This window comes from Cydia splendana, chromosome 14 (assembly GCF_910591565.1).
Source record: "Cydia splendana chromosome 14, ilCydSple1.2, whole genome shotgun sequence".
In the NCBI taxonomy this organism is placed as follows: domain Eukaryota; kingdom Metazoa; phylum Arthropoda; class Insecta; order Lepidoptera; family Tortricidae; genus Cydia; species Cydia splendana.
Window position 1 is genome coordinate 16,160,833 of NC_085973.1, and position 17,248 is coordinate 16,178,080.

The 17,248-nt window shown below is 37.9% G+C and overlaps 1 long non-coding RNA gene across 1 annotated transcript in view; it reads right to left on the reverse strand.

Moving 5' to 3' along the window:
• Positions 1 to 1,529: 1,529 nt before the first annotated feature.
• The window catches only part of LOC134796816 (uncharacterized), a 118,684-nt gene continuing 102,965 nt past the window's right edge, over positions 1,530 to 17,248 (reverse strand). Inside the window, exon 2 of the long non-coding RNA XR_010145000.1 lies at positions 1,530 to 1,609. This is a non-coding gene — a long non-coding RNA (uncharacterized LOC134796816). The remainder of the gene's footprint in view (positions 1,610 to 17,248) is intronic.

A 17,248-nucleotide genomic window follows, 5' to 3' on the forward strand; every position in this document is an offset into this window, starting at 1 on the left:
AGCAAAATTTAAGCACTGAAGTTAGTGCTTATCATGTATCATATAGGCAATAAACTATATCATCATTGTGTTTAAAAATATAAACCATTTTGTAAATTAGGCACATGAGGCTTCATTGTTATTAACTATCATTTTCTGTAAATGCCTAATTGCTTTAAACAATGTCGTGCGAAACTCAAGAACAGTTAACAAACTGAGTTTAACGTGACATATTTACCCTAATCCCAGCTTCAAAACAAGGAAGTGGAAACAAAGAAAGGGATATAATAGAATATGTCCAAAGTTAAACTTTGGAAGTGGAGTGGAGAGCGGAGACAACCTTTAAATTGTCGAGATAAGTGACCGAAGTTCGGTGAACGATAACGGGTCGTGCAGTTGAGAAAGGTAAGTTGGACTTGTTTGTTGACTTTCGTTACTATAACACCCGTTTTACTTGTAAAATTTTAACCTGTTTAGTTGATCAACTTCACATAAGGTGGTAGTACTGGTACTGGTGCTCGACGCGGTCCCGGTACATAATTATGTCATCTTGAAACTTTAAGTCATTGTCCATAGAGGTGACAGCAGGGTGTCATCTATTGGGCATTAGCATGTCGAGCACTAGTACCACCACCTTACCTATGTGAACAATATATTGATGCCGTTACAAATGTTACCTATTTAAAATACAGCTACAATAATAATACTATAAAATAAGTGCTCCGAAAAAAAATTTTGTACGGAGCAGTAATAAAGTATGGGAACTAAACTTGTGGCACGCCAATAATACTACTCTACTGATCAAGTTGATGAGGGACTTGGAAGATCTGTTGCAACAAATTACCCAGGAAAGTGAAATTAGCGCTATTAAAAAATGCAACCAAATTAAACTGAATGATAATCGACATAGATGAAAGACTAACATATCTACCGTAATGACCGTTTGGGCGCTCTACACACTCAGCGGGGTGGTGGAGGGGATGTGACTAATTTGCGCACTTTTAAGGCACAATCACACATTGTAAACCCAAATTTATATATCTATTAACATCTAAAAAGTTAAACTGGTTATCAAAAGCATGTTTTACAGATTCATTTATTTCTCAATAAGTATTACATGTTTTTATTACAACCGAATATAAAGATGAATGCATATTACTTTCAAACCCCCCAAATATCTTATTTCGATTCTACTTAGTAATGATTCGCGTGACTGCAGTTCATTCTCAAAGCAATTACAATTTGAATAGCTGAACCAAAGACGTCTTCCAATTCAAGACGCCCGAGCAACAAAACTGATTCAAATTTGGCCTATTAATACTGCAGAAGTGACAAGCGCAGAGTTCTGCTATAAATTGCACCGGAGCTACTAAATTTTGGAGCAAGCAGCAGTATTTAGTGTTGGTGAAAGATCAGAGCCTTTTGGCCTATTAAGAAGCGCTGGTGGCCTAGCGGTAAGAGCGTGCGACTTTCAATCCGGAGGTTGCGGGTTCAAACCCCGTCTTGTTACCAATGAGTTTTTTGGAACTTATGTACGAAATATCATTTGATATTTAATATACCAGTCGCTTTTCGGTGAAGGAAAACATCGTGAGGAAAGCGGACTAATCCCAATAAGGCTTAGTTTACCCTCTGGGTTGGAAGGTCAGATGGCAGTCGCTTTCGTAAAAACTAGTGCCTACGCCAATTCTTGAGATTAGTTGCCAACCGGACCCCAGGCTCCTATGAGCCGTGGCAAAATGCCGGGACAACGCGAGGAAGATGATGAAAGACCAGAGACTTTTGAATCTTTAGGATTCTAGAACATTATCTCAACATAATATAATTAATTTAATTTTATATAATTATGTTATTCAATTTATTTATTAGTTAAGTTGACATTGTTTGTATGGTAATTTTATGTTGTATTATCTTGTGAGCGTTTTGGGGTCACCTGTAAGCCCGCAAGAGTTGAACACCAATAAAATAAAATAAAAATAAATAATTTTTGTAAATCTTATAATAATGTTTCTATTTGAGTACTATTAAATTTACTAGAAATTAATCAAATTTTCTACATAGTCTCATACAACAATTCATATAGGTAGACACTTTGTTTTCAAATGACAATTATGGTTGTGAATAGGGTACGTTAGGTGTAATTGAACCACTTTTGATATTCCTTTTATTGTATATTGACCCCTAGTAAACACAAGAAGCGACTTTAGTTGTTATTTTGTAGTTTATTCTGCCCCACCACCCACAATGAATATAATATTAGATAGGTATTCAAAAAAGGTCGACTGTTTACCGTATTTTCTCGCCAAAAATTTACTTCGTGCAAATAAATAATCCTAAGAAATAAATGCAGAGGTTGGACTCAGAGCTTCGCTACAAAACCCGAGTAGTTGATGTTGGGGTGAAGACCGCCAGGCTAAAGTGGGACTGGGCTAGACATGCCTGCCGGATGCATGATGACAGATGGGCCAAAATAGCCACCGTTTACCGTATTTTCTCGCCAAAAATTTAAAATTCAATCTGGTTTTCCAACGTCACTTGACGTTTTTATGAAGTGATGGGGCAGAATTGGTGCTTTAAAAGTACCTAGATCGTATTTATCACACAACTTTTGAGTTATTTTGACTTCTTTCATGAGGCTTGCTGTCCCTATACTTTCTAAGGAAATTACAAGTAGAATGGTTTCTCCACTGAAATCATTACTAACTCCATCGTGTCCGTAGTTGGGTACAAAATGTACTACAGCCGAGACAAATTGACAGCGGGAGTCTCGACGGTGCCGGACAATTATTGCGTCCAATATGCAACTATCGGTAAAGCCCCCCCTCAAAACTACGACGTTTCAGACTGTACGAATACTGTATCAGAGGACGATCTTTGTATGGAGGCTAGTTTTACTTCAGAACAGACTCAAAGCGTTTTGAAATTGGAATTAGTTAATAAATTGATCGTAATTTGTTACAATTTGGCGAGTAAAAGCTTGAGAGACGGTAAAATGATTCAGTATCGTAAATACGAAAATAATCATTGATATATTTAGATTGCTAGTTGGGGAACTTAAAATTTTAAAGCCGGAGGACGTCTTTATGACTATTTTTGTACCGTACTAAATGTAGTTTAATGGATTATCCATTTAAATGAAATCACCCGTGTCTTTAAGATTTCTGCTGTTATTTTTTTAATTAAACCATACTTTTTTGGGAAAATCGTACCTTTTTAGATTGGGGTACTTTCAACTTTCTAATCTGGCAAAACTAACTTGATAGGTAGAGTCCAAGACAAGTCTGCAACGATTTTGCTAGCATACGCAGTGCAAGTGTCATTTAATACGTCATAATTTCATAGAAGTTTGACGTTTAAAATAACATTTGCACTTCGTGTGCTATCAAAATCGTTGCAGACTTGTCTTGGTCTAACTCTAACAATATCAAAATCAAGATCTGAACACCGCTGCTGTTCCCACGCAATCGTGATTTATTGATCCATGAATGTTTCATTCAGTGGAACCGCAGCCTCATAAAACAAATATCCATTGTTTTAAAAAGCCCAAATTCCACGAAGCAAATCAAAATTATGCAGATTTAATGAAAACGTTTGATTGATTGGGCGTATTCAAATTGTTTGAATGTATAATTAAAAACGGTCGTCTGTCGCGCTAGAGTTAGGTATACGAGTATACAATTGTACTTAATGAATAAATGAAGTATTTATTATTTGAATTTAAAGGTAAATCTATTATTATTACCTTTTAAAGAATTACTAAGGAAACTAATTGCCCTAGTGTAAATTTGATTCGACAGGGTGACGTGACGTACGCTTTTGCGTTTAGTGTCATTTTGTATGGTGTTTTGAGTTTCCAATACGTCCGGTTGGAGCGCTGTTCAAAATCCCATACAAATATAGACACTACGCAAACGCGAACGCTAATGAAAACACTATAGGTTCTGCTCTTTTGTCGGATTCGGTAATTTGCCGCGGAACCTATTAAATTGTACCACTATCTCGAGGTCTCAAATTACGCTAGCCTGCTAGAATTTGACTGTTCCCACACACTGCCATCTTTACTGTCCATAAACAGGGCAAGACAAAGTAAGCTAGTTAAACTTGTGAAGTGTTCACGTCAGCAAACTCACTTCGGTTTAGTGATCACTCAATTCCTGAGGCCGATTTGTAAAAGGTAGTAAATCTCTTCAAGATGCCGTTACATTTAAATCTTTCGATTCAAACAGCTTAGATTTAGGAGGACCGTTTGTCTTCTCATCATTGGGTTTAAAGTCTTTGTTATAAGATTTATACTTTAAACGGTCGAGTTATAGTGATGTAAGGTTTCTGAATTAGTTTGGTAAAATAATACATACTTCTTTGGAAAGAATTTCATAACCACCTGCAGTGATATTTTGCACGGCAAAGTGCAGAATAATCTCTGACCAAAATGTTATGTTGCTGATATATAAATAAAACCGGGCAAGTGCGAGTCGGACTCGCGCACGAAGGGTTCCGTACCATAATGCAAAAAAAAACGGAAAAAAATGCAAAAAGAAAACGGTCATCCATCCAAGTCCTGACCACGCCCGACGTTGCTTAACTTTGGTCAAAAATCACGTTTGCGGTATGGGAGCCCCACTTAAATCTTTATTTTATTCTGTTTTTAGTATTTGTTGTTATAGCGGCAACATAAATACATCATCTGTGAAAATTTCAACTGTCTAGCTATCACGGTTCGTGAGATACAGCCTGGTGACAGACATACGGACGGACGGACGGACAGCGAAGTCTTAGTAATAGGGTCCCGTTTTACCCTTTGGGTACGGAACCCTAAAAAACTGATTAATTTACTAAAGAGCTCTAAAAGCTTGTCGATTGATGCGATTTATCGCTTGCGGTTAAATTCATAAATGTGCATGTGATATCAAATGATTATGCGCATATTGCTACTGTATTTGCGTCATTTTGCAATACAATATTGTACGGATATGATCATCGGAGTTGTCTATATCATCCATTCTCAAAGTGGCCGTCAAATATTCTGCTTTTTAAAAGGGTTCCGTCACCAGAAAAGTTTTAGAACCGCTGGTATATATGATTGTGCGATAATGGCAGTGTCTCTGTCAGTCGCGCGGTGTTAAAAAGTAACGTCTCCATTTTATCACTGGGATAACTCCGTCCATCATACGCTCGCTGAGGATTAAATTCTACCAGCTGTCAATGCAACAGCTGTGACATGACTGCCATAAGTGCCACTGGCGAATTTACAGTGTAGTGCATTAATTGTTTTCCATCGTTTCTTCAAGAAAACGTACGAACGTGTCTTGTTATTTCCGTCAGTCTCGGTAAGAAAAGTACTAAGGTTGATTGAAGTAACATGACAAATACGGACGTGTTTCTGAGAAAATACGATGAAAAACAATTATGCACTACATCTGTATGTGAATATGTACGGATTGTGAACACATTTAGCTATTAGAGTCGGACCAAAAAAAGTCTGCGGCGGATTTGATAGCCCACGCAGTGCAAATGTTATTTATACGTCATAATTTCATAGAAGTTTGACGTTTCAAATAACACTTGAACTGCGTGGGGTACCAAATCCGCTGCAGACTATTCTTGGTCTGACTCTATCACACCTGTCATTTTGTTGAGTCAAATAGGTTGCTCGTAAAAGTAGAGTAGAGGTAGGTATACAAAGGACAACCTTTTTTATGTTAACTTAAGATAATCCAGATTAATACAGTAAAATTATACATTTAGCGTTTGCGTCAAATCCGGTAGATCTGACTTTTTGCAGACTTATTTATGATGTTGGCCCAATGAATAATCCAAGTTGGTAACCTCGAGCGCCGAACGCAACTTTGTCAAAAATCGAAAAACCTGCGAATATTTCGATTTTTGTTTAGTTTTGGGCGATTCTAACCCTAAAGAATTAGTTTTTGCTAGTACCTTCCTTAGATGTTTTTAAAGAAGACTAAATTTGCTACAATACGAGATTAGAACGGTCTCTGTAGATTGAATAGTTTCCGAGATAAAGGCTTTCAAAATTTAGATTTTTTTGAAATTGAGCTCGTAACCTAAGTAAGTGCAGTGAGTATGCACTTTTGACTCAGGCGATGCCGCTTGGCACGATTGTGTCAAACAAAGCTGATTTGGCGCGGTAGCCACGATATCGTACCGTGCCTACCCCCCAAAAAGGGAGGGGAAAGGGTCGGATCCCCAGGTCCAATCTAAGCTATATTTCTTCCTGCTCTTAGCAACTAGGGCAAGTTATATATGATTTTCATATAATTTAGGGCTTCCTTATTCTATAAAGTATCACTTCAAAGCAGGCATTCATACATTCATATTTTTTGTAAAAATATGAAGCGGATTGAGTGACGATTTCCATAGAAATGTAATTATGGCCAAAGTCAAAAGTTAAAAATCTTTAAAAAAACACTTAACTTGGCGTTTTAAAAATATGAATATAATGTTTTCATCCCTAAATTATATGAAAATGATATATAACGTGCCCTAGCTCCTAAGAGTAGGAAGAAATATAGCAAAGATTGGACCTGGGAATCCGACCTTTCCCCTCCCTTTTAGGGGGGTATGCACGGTACGATCTCGTAGCTACTGGGCCAAATCAGCTTTGTTTGACCTTAGGAACAATCGTGCCAAGCGGCATCGCCTGAGTCAAAAGTGCATACTCACTGCACTCACTTAGCTTACGAGCTCAATTTCAAAAAAATCTAAATTTTGAAAGCCTTTATCTCGGAAACTATTCAATCTACAGAGATAGTTCTAATCTCATATTGTAGCAAATTTAGTCTTCTTTAAAAACGTCTAAGCAAGATACTATGAAAAACTAGTCCTTTAGGGTTAGAATCGCCCAAAACTAAATAAAAACCGAAATTTTCGCAGGTTTTTCGATTTTTGACAAAGTTGCGTTCAGCGCTCAAGGTCACAAACTTGGATTATTAATTGGGCCAATATCATAAATAAGTCTTCATAAAATCAGAACTACCGGATTTGACGCAGAAGAGCCACGTTACAAAATTCTACAATTTCACTGGATTAGCTAAAAACCTAGCGTCATTTATCAGTTACCTATAGGCAATGCAAATCGGTTATTTTCGGTTATTTTTTGTATGGAAATTATCGGTTATTAAACGAAACCGCGGTTATTTCCATACAAAAAATAACCGATTTGCATTCCCTAGTTACCTACCTACCTTAGCTAAAACTTTTCAAAACTTTTGCAATGTGCTTACCTAGGCAAATCAAGACGTTTGCAGTCAGATATCCAATTCTTACCATTTCCTAGACAAGCGTTTGTTACACGAAAAATATTTTAAGAAATTGAATTTTCCCCTTCTCACACAAGAACAAATATTCTTTGTTTAGGGTCGAAGTATTTTCGGTAATGTTTTTTATGTTCATTTTATAGAACAATGAAAATATCAGCCACCTGCGGCTGAAGTCAATTTGAAGTATTGAAAACAGATATAAAAATGTAATAGTACATTATTTTGATTACTTTCAAGCCTTTGTCATCATAAAATAAATTTCGGGATCGCTGTTATTGCCAATAAATAAATTCTAGACATATTATTACTTTTATACTGAAATTTGATCGCATAGGTACATTTATTGTCATTTGTAAATTATTCTAGATTAGACGTCGCTCGCGATTTTGTCCGCGTGAAAATCGTTCCACTGCCCTTACCCTGTCCCAATAGCCACTCTTGTAATAAATTGCAAACCCCTAATTCGCCGCCTTAAGGGATGAATTCTGGGAAAAAATAATTTGTTTGTTATATTTCATCAAAATTTAGCCATTCAGAGGAAGAAACGTGCACACATTTGCATGTATTTTACATTTTTATTATTAGTAGGATGTTGCCGAATACCAAGTACCATTTATAAGATAAAATTTTAGCGACACAGAAATTCAGTTCTTTTTTCTTGACTTTTAGGCAACCAACTCACATAATACTAGTGAATAAAAGATCAAATCGCTTAGCACATTTTGTCAACGACGCGCATCTTATTCACCATGCAGCATTACAGTTTCCGACTGCAAACCCTTGTTCTGTTTCAGCAATTTATTAGTTTTATTTTTATAAAAATGAAGGTGGCAAACGAGTTAAAGTTAGAGCAAGAAAAGTCTGCAACGATTTTGATAGCATACTCATTTGTAATGCCTGTTATTTAGACGTCATAATTTCATAGAAGATTGACGTTTAAAATAACACTTGCACTGCGTGTGCTATTATAATCGTTGCAGACTTGTCTTAGTCTAACTCTAACTAAACGGACACAAATTGAAGTACATGTCACTAAAGAAAATTGTAACTTTTTTCAGTCCTCCAGTGGACGAGGCCGAATTAGAACCGGCGTTTGAAACAACACATATCAAAATATTTATTAACTATGGCTAAAACAACCTAGCATAGCGGTAGACCACATATAGCGATAAACTTAAACTTAAACTTTCACTTAAAAAAAATGCAATATAAAAAACGGTGCATAAGCCCAGAATGAGCAGTAGCTGTAATTATATGGCACTTCTCACGTCAAATTCAGGACGTTAAAATTCAATCATGAGATTTTGCCTTCAAATTGCAAGTTGAAATGAAAAAACTTTGCTTACGCCTTTAAAAATACTGCTGAATTCCTCGCACTAGGTTATTGCGCGCTTTAAACTACTAAATCAATCTTTCTGCAGTTCAGAAACTGGGTCGAATTCATACTCGAATGCACGCGGATATAAGAAACTAGAAGTGACAAGAGCGTAGTATATTTTAATGACCAAAATTGTGACTTTCGAAAGTTAACTGCACCTGCATTACTTTTGCGATTTGCGACATTACTGCTGCGGCGTTATACCACCGCTATATCCATCAATTTCCTTGATAAAATGAGTAATGGATTGAACGAAAATTGAGAAGTACAGCGCCCGTGTCAAGGCCGCAACGGTAATGCAGTTACAATTGCCATCCGAGCGTCACCTTAAAGGTGACGACTGCATTTACCGTTACGATGTTACTGCTGTAACGTTGACGAGATCGGTGTCACTGTCTATGTCTATCTCCTTGATAAAATGTATATCGTTCGTCGCATTTCAATCACGATGAAAAGGTTCAATCCATCATTTATTTTTTCCAGGAAGTTGATACTGACACCGCGAGCGTCAACACTGCAGCAGTAACGCTGTTGTAGTCGTCATCCGAATGTCACCTTAATTCTCTTTTCTTAGAGTTAAGGGGCCCACAGATTACCAGTTCGCCGGACGATATCAGCCTGTCAGTTGTTCGGAGCTATCAAATTTTGCGTTTAACTGACAGGCTGATATCGTCCGGCAAACTGGTAATCAGTGGGCCCCTTAAGGATGCCTTTTGCATCTGAATGTCATACCAAACGATAAAATAAGGTTCAAGATTTTGTATACTGAACCTACGTTTGTAATAAGGAACCGTTGTAACTTCCAGTCGCGCCGTATCCAGGTAAACCATGATCATCCATCCATCGCGGCGCTCGTCACCGAGTGTCCAGCACTAGATTAATGATTATACGCCGCACAGACGGACTGATGGAGAATTGTTTGTTGTGAGAATTAGCAGAGACAGGGGGGCGTTCAGGGGTTGTTTGAATTTAGATGTAATTTGATTGTTTCATTGACGTAAAGGGGTGGAAAAAATGCTCATTAGTCTTAACTAATTTAGGTCCGGTTGTATCAACTTTCTTTAAAATTTGCTCGTATCGAAAAGTTAAACGTTCTTTATGAGTTGACTGCTGCCGGCGTCATATTTAACGTTGATCGACTGATCAAAAATTTGACTAAATTTGCTGATTTTTCTTAGTGCAAATCATTTTTCGAGAACATTGCAAACACGATTAACAAGAATCTAGTTCTCAAATTAAACAAAAACATGGACTACCTTCGTAATATTAATTTATATAGTACACTAGATGCTGAAGATTAAATCAAAAGCTGAGTGCCTTAGCGCCACTTGCACCATGCCACTAATCCGGGGTTAGCCGGTTACCTGGAGTTACCATGGTTACCATACAATTTGACACTGGATTAAGTGTGATGTGTGGTGACTAACCTATTATTCATGTAGGGGAATCAGTACCACTACCACCAGTTTTGACATTGACATATTCACTCACGTCTTAGTAACTTACTTTCTATGCATCTCGCTTGTACTCGCATATTAGTGCAAGCGAGATGTATAGAAAGTAATACGTAGACGCGAGCTAATTATGCCAATGTCCAAACTGGTGGTAGTCGTACTGCTACGCAGTCTAACAATTTTTGGGATTTAGAGTCTTAATATTTTTAGTCTTGCTTTTTATTAAAACTTGTATGAAAAATGACACCGCCTTTACAGCTTTGGCAAGCGCGTGTCGTAATAATTTGCATCAAATAAGCCTCTCTCGCGCTAACATGCTGCCTTATCAGGCTGTGCATATGAGACCGTTCCATTTGAGTTATTGCACCATTATTGTGCAAATTTTGTGCATTTACGTACGTATCGCATACCAAGGTGCACCTTAATGTATAATGCAGGGGGAAATATGCTTGACGCCGAAACTATTTTACGTTTACCGCTTAATCGTAGAATTTTAAATGCGACAAAAAGCTTTGTACGTCTGGGAATGTCGCATTTTGAGTTGGAAATATTTCTCACACTGCCGAGTGAGTAATTTTCGGTATTTGCATACTTAGGTATAATATTTTGTGCTGGTGGAATCACTTAGGACATGAATTTTTAGCGGTACGGTGACACGGTGCAGCTCTTTTAAAAGGTTTACCCGACTGATGAAGATAGTACGTAATGTTTCAAACAATATTCGTTAATGTATGTCGCTAGTTAAGTAGTATCTGGTTTTTATTGTGGATCAGATGATTTGTCAGAGGTAATGAAATAGTCAGAACGCTATGTGAACTGCTTTCAAATTTCCAAAATTGAACATAATAATTATTTGTCAGATAGTGAAATAGAGCGCTGATCTGAACTGCCTTGATATTGTGTGCATTTCGTGATTCTGATGCTCAATTTGATGAAATTGGAAGTTATTGTACGAGCGGCTGCAGTGTTTAACAAGAATTAAAATGGCTTCTGGATTCGAAATAACGATTTTATTGGAGGGTGGATTGCAGCTTCGTAATTCTTTTATGACTGGTTTAATACCGTTTATGGGTTAAAGTTAATACACAATTAGGTCCTGCAAATTGCGCTGTTTCTCATGACAGTCAAACTAGGTAGAATCTTTAACAAAAATAAACTGACTAGACAAAAAAGTCTAAAATTACATAGCAGGAATTCTGCCGACTGTATTGTTGCAGGAGACGTCAAAAAGGTCGTTTTATCGAGGAATTCATAAATTTGGCGTATTCTGACTGCAGCAATAATGCTTGTTAGTCTGATTCTGAATAGTACCTTAATGAGGCAACAACATCAAACAAATTGTCAGCGACACCGCCCGCGTCGATGCCGTAGCTGTAACGCCGCAACATCAACAGGAGTGCTATTGCAGTAGTCATCTGAATGTCACCTTAACTCTATCGTAACTCAATTATTTGTTCAGTTTGAATGAATACCGCCATTATGTATATTATTTATACAGTAACATATCCCATCATTCATGATTACGGAACAATAAAGAAATTTACATTATAATTTCAGCTGTCGCGTTCCACATTCAGCGAAACCTAACGACGTGAACCGGCTTAATCTTTCAACAAAAAACCTGTTTATCAATAATGGTTTAGCTAATACCATTGTGCCCGGGATTAAGGCCAGGCTTATGAGCCACGATTTAGAGAGGAGTTGGATTAAAAATCGCTTTCAATTTATACGGGCTTTATGATATTAAATTTATTGTAATGTAGCCTTTTTGAAACGCGAATTACGGAACATTTTATGAACATTTTATGTCGCATATGAGTACCTACCTACAATATTTTCTTTGGAATAAATGTATCAATTAAATATAAATATGTAAGCAACGTCCACATTAGTTAGCTTTCTTCATCAAAATTAAATTTGACATTCATCAAAGAGTGTATTCTACACTGACACTAGATTAGTGAGTGCGGTAAAAAAAAGTTCGAAAAGTTTGTGACGCCTATAATCATGTAAAATTGTACGCATCTCCAAAGAACTCGGAGGCTTATTCTAATTGTGATAACTGGGTATGAATTTGTCTGGGTTTATTTTTGATATAATCTGTCAATAGTGACATTATTCAAAACCAGAAATGTCACTGTTAACAGCGACAAATCATATCAAACAAACTTCATATTGTTTTCTTGAGTTATTATGTTGTTTTATATTGTATTTTAGTTAACAATCAAGAATATTGTATTTCACTATATTAAGGTTGACTCACGTTAGACCCGATCACCGGACCGTGGCCGGGTCGGAGCTTCTGGAGCTTCGTTTTCTATGGAAAGCACCACGTGATCACCGATCAGCCGTCATAGTGCTCGGTCCGGGCACGGCGCGGTCTAGCTTGAGTCATCCTTTCAACGTGCGGGAGAGGCTTTCAAGGCTTATCAAATGGAGCGGAACTCTAACGTAGTAAATATCACGCGTGCCGTTCGTACAGACAAATATGCAAATGTGGCGTAAACGACTCAATATATCAAGTTAAACACGCATTGTGCTGAATAAAATATCAGTTAGGACCGAAGGTTGTTTATTTCGACGCTAAATGGGAGTTTGAAATATTTTACAACCCTGTCAGAAGATATGATACACTTGGCAGGACAACGGTAGATGGAAATGATTCAAAGCTATCACAAACTGGTCGTTAAAATTAGGTCAGTGGGCAAATAGTGGACTATGGTCAAAGGATGGCAGGAAAGTTCTGCTTACCTATCTAGTTCTAGTCCTACTAATTATTTAATAACTAATACTGAATATTTCAAACACGTTTTTTGTAAGCAATGCGTTCCGTTTTGCGCGCGTTTAATGCTATAGTCGTATCATCGAGAGCGTGGAATTGAATATGTAGTAGTATTGTTTGTTTACAGGCATTCTATATTTGAATTTTCTATTTTCTTGTACTATCAGCATACAACCACTACAAATGCAATTCCATCTTCTCGATAATTCAACTATAGTGCCCACGCTGACAGCGCCTGTAAAAAAAAAGCACGCACGTATTGTACCTAATCAGATGGTACAGCTTAGGCGGTATATGTACAGGACTGTCACGCTAAGAACTATTTTTGTGAGTAAACTGAGTGGTAGTTCTAGCAAAAAGACGAACCGAGCGTTCGGAGATGCGAGGCGACCATGCTAAAGAAATAAAAACGCATGGGCCTGGCATCAGTGCAGACTGCTTGAAGCCTTTGGATGCTCGACACTACGGTGCATGCCCCGCCGAACGCGCCTCCTGGCCCCAATTTCACCACGGTGACAGGTGCGACAATTGTAAAATCACTGTTGCTGACGTCACAGGCATCCATGGGCTACGGTTACCACTTACCATCGGGCGGGCCGTATTCCTGTTTGCCACCATCATTGTTTTATTAAAAAAAACTTTATTATATCGGAAAAAAACAGATATTTCTTTTGCGAAGTTTTTGACAATTGTCAAGATTTAGAAGAATTGTAGGCAATTCTTGACAGGTAATAAGTTATATGTCGGAATTTCGTGACAATTGTAGTGTTTTTGTGACAATTGTCATAAACTTAGCAAGAGAAATATCTGTTTTTTTTCGATATAATAAAGTTTTTTTTAATAAAACAATGATGGTGGCAAACAGGAATACGGACCGCCCGATGGTAAGCGGTAACCGTAGCCCCTGGACGCTCGCCACTGAACCAGTCACAGGCCGTGCTCAAACATATCTGAACACGTAATGCCTTGACATTAGAGGCATGTTCAGATATTTGTGAGCACCCTGGCTGCTCCGATATAGGTATCTGATGGAGATTGTACCTACTTACTGCTTATAGCGATCCTTTTGCAAATAGGCACCCATAAGGTGGATGCACACTTGCACAGTCTAACAAACAACCATTTGTGCAATGGCGCCCAAAAATGTAGCAAATATGACAAAATCGTTCTTTCGACGGCTGTCCTTTCAAACTTTCATCGGATGGCTGTTCTCAGTAAAACACGGTCCAAGATGTACTCGCAGAAACTTTAGTTCGAAACAACAGCTGTTACTTATGTTTGCCCTCCTTCTGATCTTAAAGATTTTGCAATTTGGTTAAGTCAAGTGTTAAGAAATAAGCTCAGATACATTTAAACGAGAATGCCGACTTTGTTTGAACAATATTGCAAATTACAAACGCGAGCACCAATTGGTGCCTGAGCCGCTCTCGTTGATTAACGCTCAAAATGCAATCATATTATACTGCCCGATTCGAACTATAAGATACGTCAAATATTACGTCTATATAGATACGATATGGATTAGATAGGTATGTCAGTGTCAAAAGTGACGTATCTTCAAACAAAAACGTCACTTTTGATACTGATATATCTAATCTATATCGTATCTAGGTATAGGCGTAATATTTGACGTATCTTAAAGTTCGAATCGGGCAAGTCTCATTAGGCTGCTCGCTCGCACTTATTGGTACGCGTAAGATGTTATAAGATACGACTAGTGAAGTGCCGTTCCCGGGAAGATTCCCTTGTTGGGATTATTCCCGGAAACGTTCCCGGGAAATATCTCATATGAAGGGAAAGTAGGGGAATTTTGAAATTGCGCACAGATATAGATAGATAGATAGATAGATAATCTGTTTATTTGTTTGCCACAATACACACAGAATAATCAAATACAAAAATGACAGAAAAAAGAACAAAAAAAAAACAATCAATATTTAGAAAAAACAGAAAATACAAGCACAAATAAGAGTAAGACAGATTTTTACAAAAATAGAATAAGAAATAAATATACGTATAGATATTGATTCACACAGAAGGAATGTTGTGTGCGTCGCAGCAAAACAAAATGGTTCTGGCTCAGTATTACGCTTCACCCTATTATGGGAGAGGCACTGATATTCTGCCAGAACCAGATCACGCCAATAAAATCAGTGAAAAATATGAAATAATGAAAAGATTTTACTTACCAAATTACCAATAAATAACTTAACTAATGACAATTTAAAATGTGTGCACATAGTTGTGATGTAGAAGTGTGAGTGTGGTTAGCATGTAATGTATGTAGTGTCAAGTGTGATTTAGAGCAAATTATTATTTTAATTATTTTAATTACTTACTAAGACTAGATTCGGTAGTCAGCAACCAGGTAACCGTGAGGGATTCCCAAACTTTGTTTCTCTAAAAGGTATTTTTTGAAGTGAAATTTGAAACTATTCTTAATTTTCATAACACGAATAGGAGGAGGAATATTGTTCTAACACCTGGTTGCGAGATACCGAAAGCAGCCAGTAAAAGCAACGGTTTTGTGAGGATGTGCTTCCAGGAGACATCGTCTGGTAGAACGAGTACCTATACTATTTACTATTTTATTATTATACTATTTTATTATCAGCCGCCGTTCAAATATGAAAAGTCCAAATAAAAGATTGAGTACTAATGCTAGGGCGTTCCCCTCAAGCGACGGTCATCGAAGCGACACATGTGATAAAATGCGATTGGCTACCTGGAACCTCGGTTCCTTGACTGGCAGAGGCACAGAACTCAGCGATGTCTTAAAGAGACGTTGCATCGACGCATGTTGTTTGCAAGAGACCAGGTGGAAGGGGTCAAAATCAAGAATACTCGGCAACGGCTACAAACTACTATACCACGGCACCACCAACGGCAGGAACGGAGTTGGGATAGTGCTATCTGAGAAACTAACCCAGAGATTATTACACGTTGAAAGAGTCAGCGACAGGCTCATGGCAGTGAAGATCGCCTTAGAGGGTTAACCATGTACCAATATTATCAGCGCATACGCACCACAAACAAACAGTAGTGAAGACGATAAAGACGCATTCTGGGAAGACCTTAACAAATACATCAGTGAAATCCCAGAAGATGAAAGCCTTTATCTTGGTGCAGATCTAAACGGTCATGTGGGCGAAAACAATATCAACGCTGAGCAATGGCATGGCGGTTTTGGCTTCAGTACTCGCAACGCGGACGGTGATAGAATCCTAGAGTTTGCAGCGAGAAACGAACTTGCCATTGTGAACACTTACTTTCAAAAAAAAAGAGACCACCTAATAACATATCGGAGCGGAGGACATGTGACCCAAATAGACTATGCCCTTGTAAGGCGAAAACATCTTGGCAAAATCAGGGACTGTAAGGTAATTCCAGGAGAGGCGCTGACCTCTCAGCATAGACTATTAGTATCAGTCCATAAGCTAAATAAACCTGTCAAATGCAGCAACAAGCAGATACCTAAAATTAAGTGGAAATCCCTCAAAACAGCCGCGGGTTCAAGATTCGTTCAAGACATGGAGACGTACTTTAGCACAAAAGACACTTCAAAGATAGAAACCGCTAACGATATGTGGAAGGATTTCGAAACGTTCTGTAGAAAATCCGCAGAAACACATTTAGGGAGAACCAGGAGTAAGAGAGCCCCCTTCAAAGAGACCAAATGGTGGCAGCAATCTGTCAAGGATGCTGTGCAGGCCAAGAAGTTTGCATTTAAGAAATGGCAAGAAACCGGTAATGATGCGGATAAGGCAGACTACAAGCGAGAAAAATCCAACGCAAAACGTGAAGTGGCAATTGCACGAGCCAAAGCCGATGCTAACTTTTACAAAGAATTAGAATCTTCCACTACAGAAATCAATATCCATCAAGTCGCAAAAGGTCGAAATAAAAACAGCAAAGATATAACTTCAGCCAAATATATCACAGATAAAAACAATAAACTATTAACAGAAGACAACGATATAAGAGAAAGATGGGCAGAGTACTATCGCCATTTACTTAATGTTACCAATCCCAGAAATTTAAACCATGAAAATCCATCGCCGGTCCTAGGTCCAATAACAGCAGTTACAACGGATGAAATCATCAAAGAGATCAGAAAGATGAAAAACAACAAAGCCCAAGGTCCAGCCGAGATACCAATAGAAATCTGGAAACATATGGGGCACTCTGGCATCGACTGGCTAAGTGAGCTGTTTAACAGGCTTATGGCAGGAGAGAAAATACCACATGCTTGGAGAAAAAGTCATTTAATACCGTTTTATAAAGGAAAAGGCGATGTACGTGACTGTGGGAATTACCGAGCAATAAAGCTCATGGATCATACCTTTAAACTATGGGAGAGGATAATCAACAGCAGACT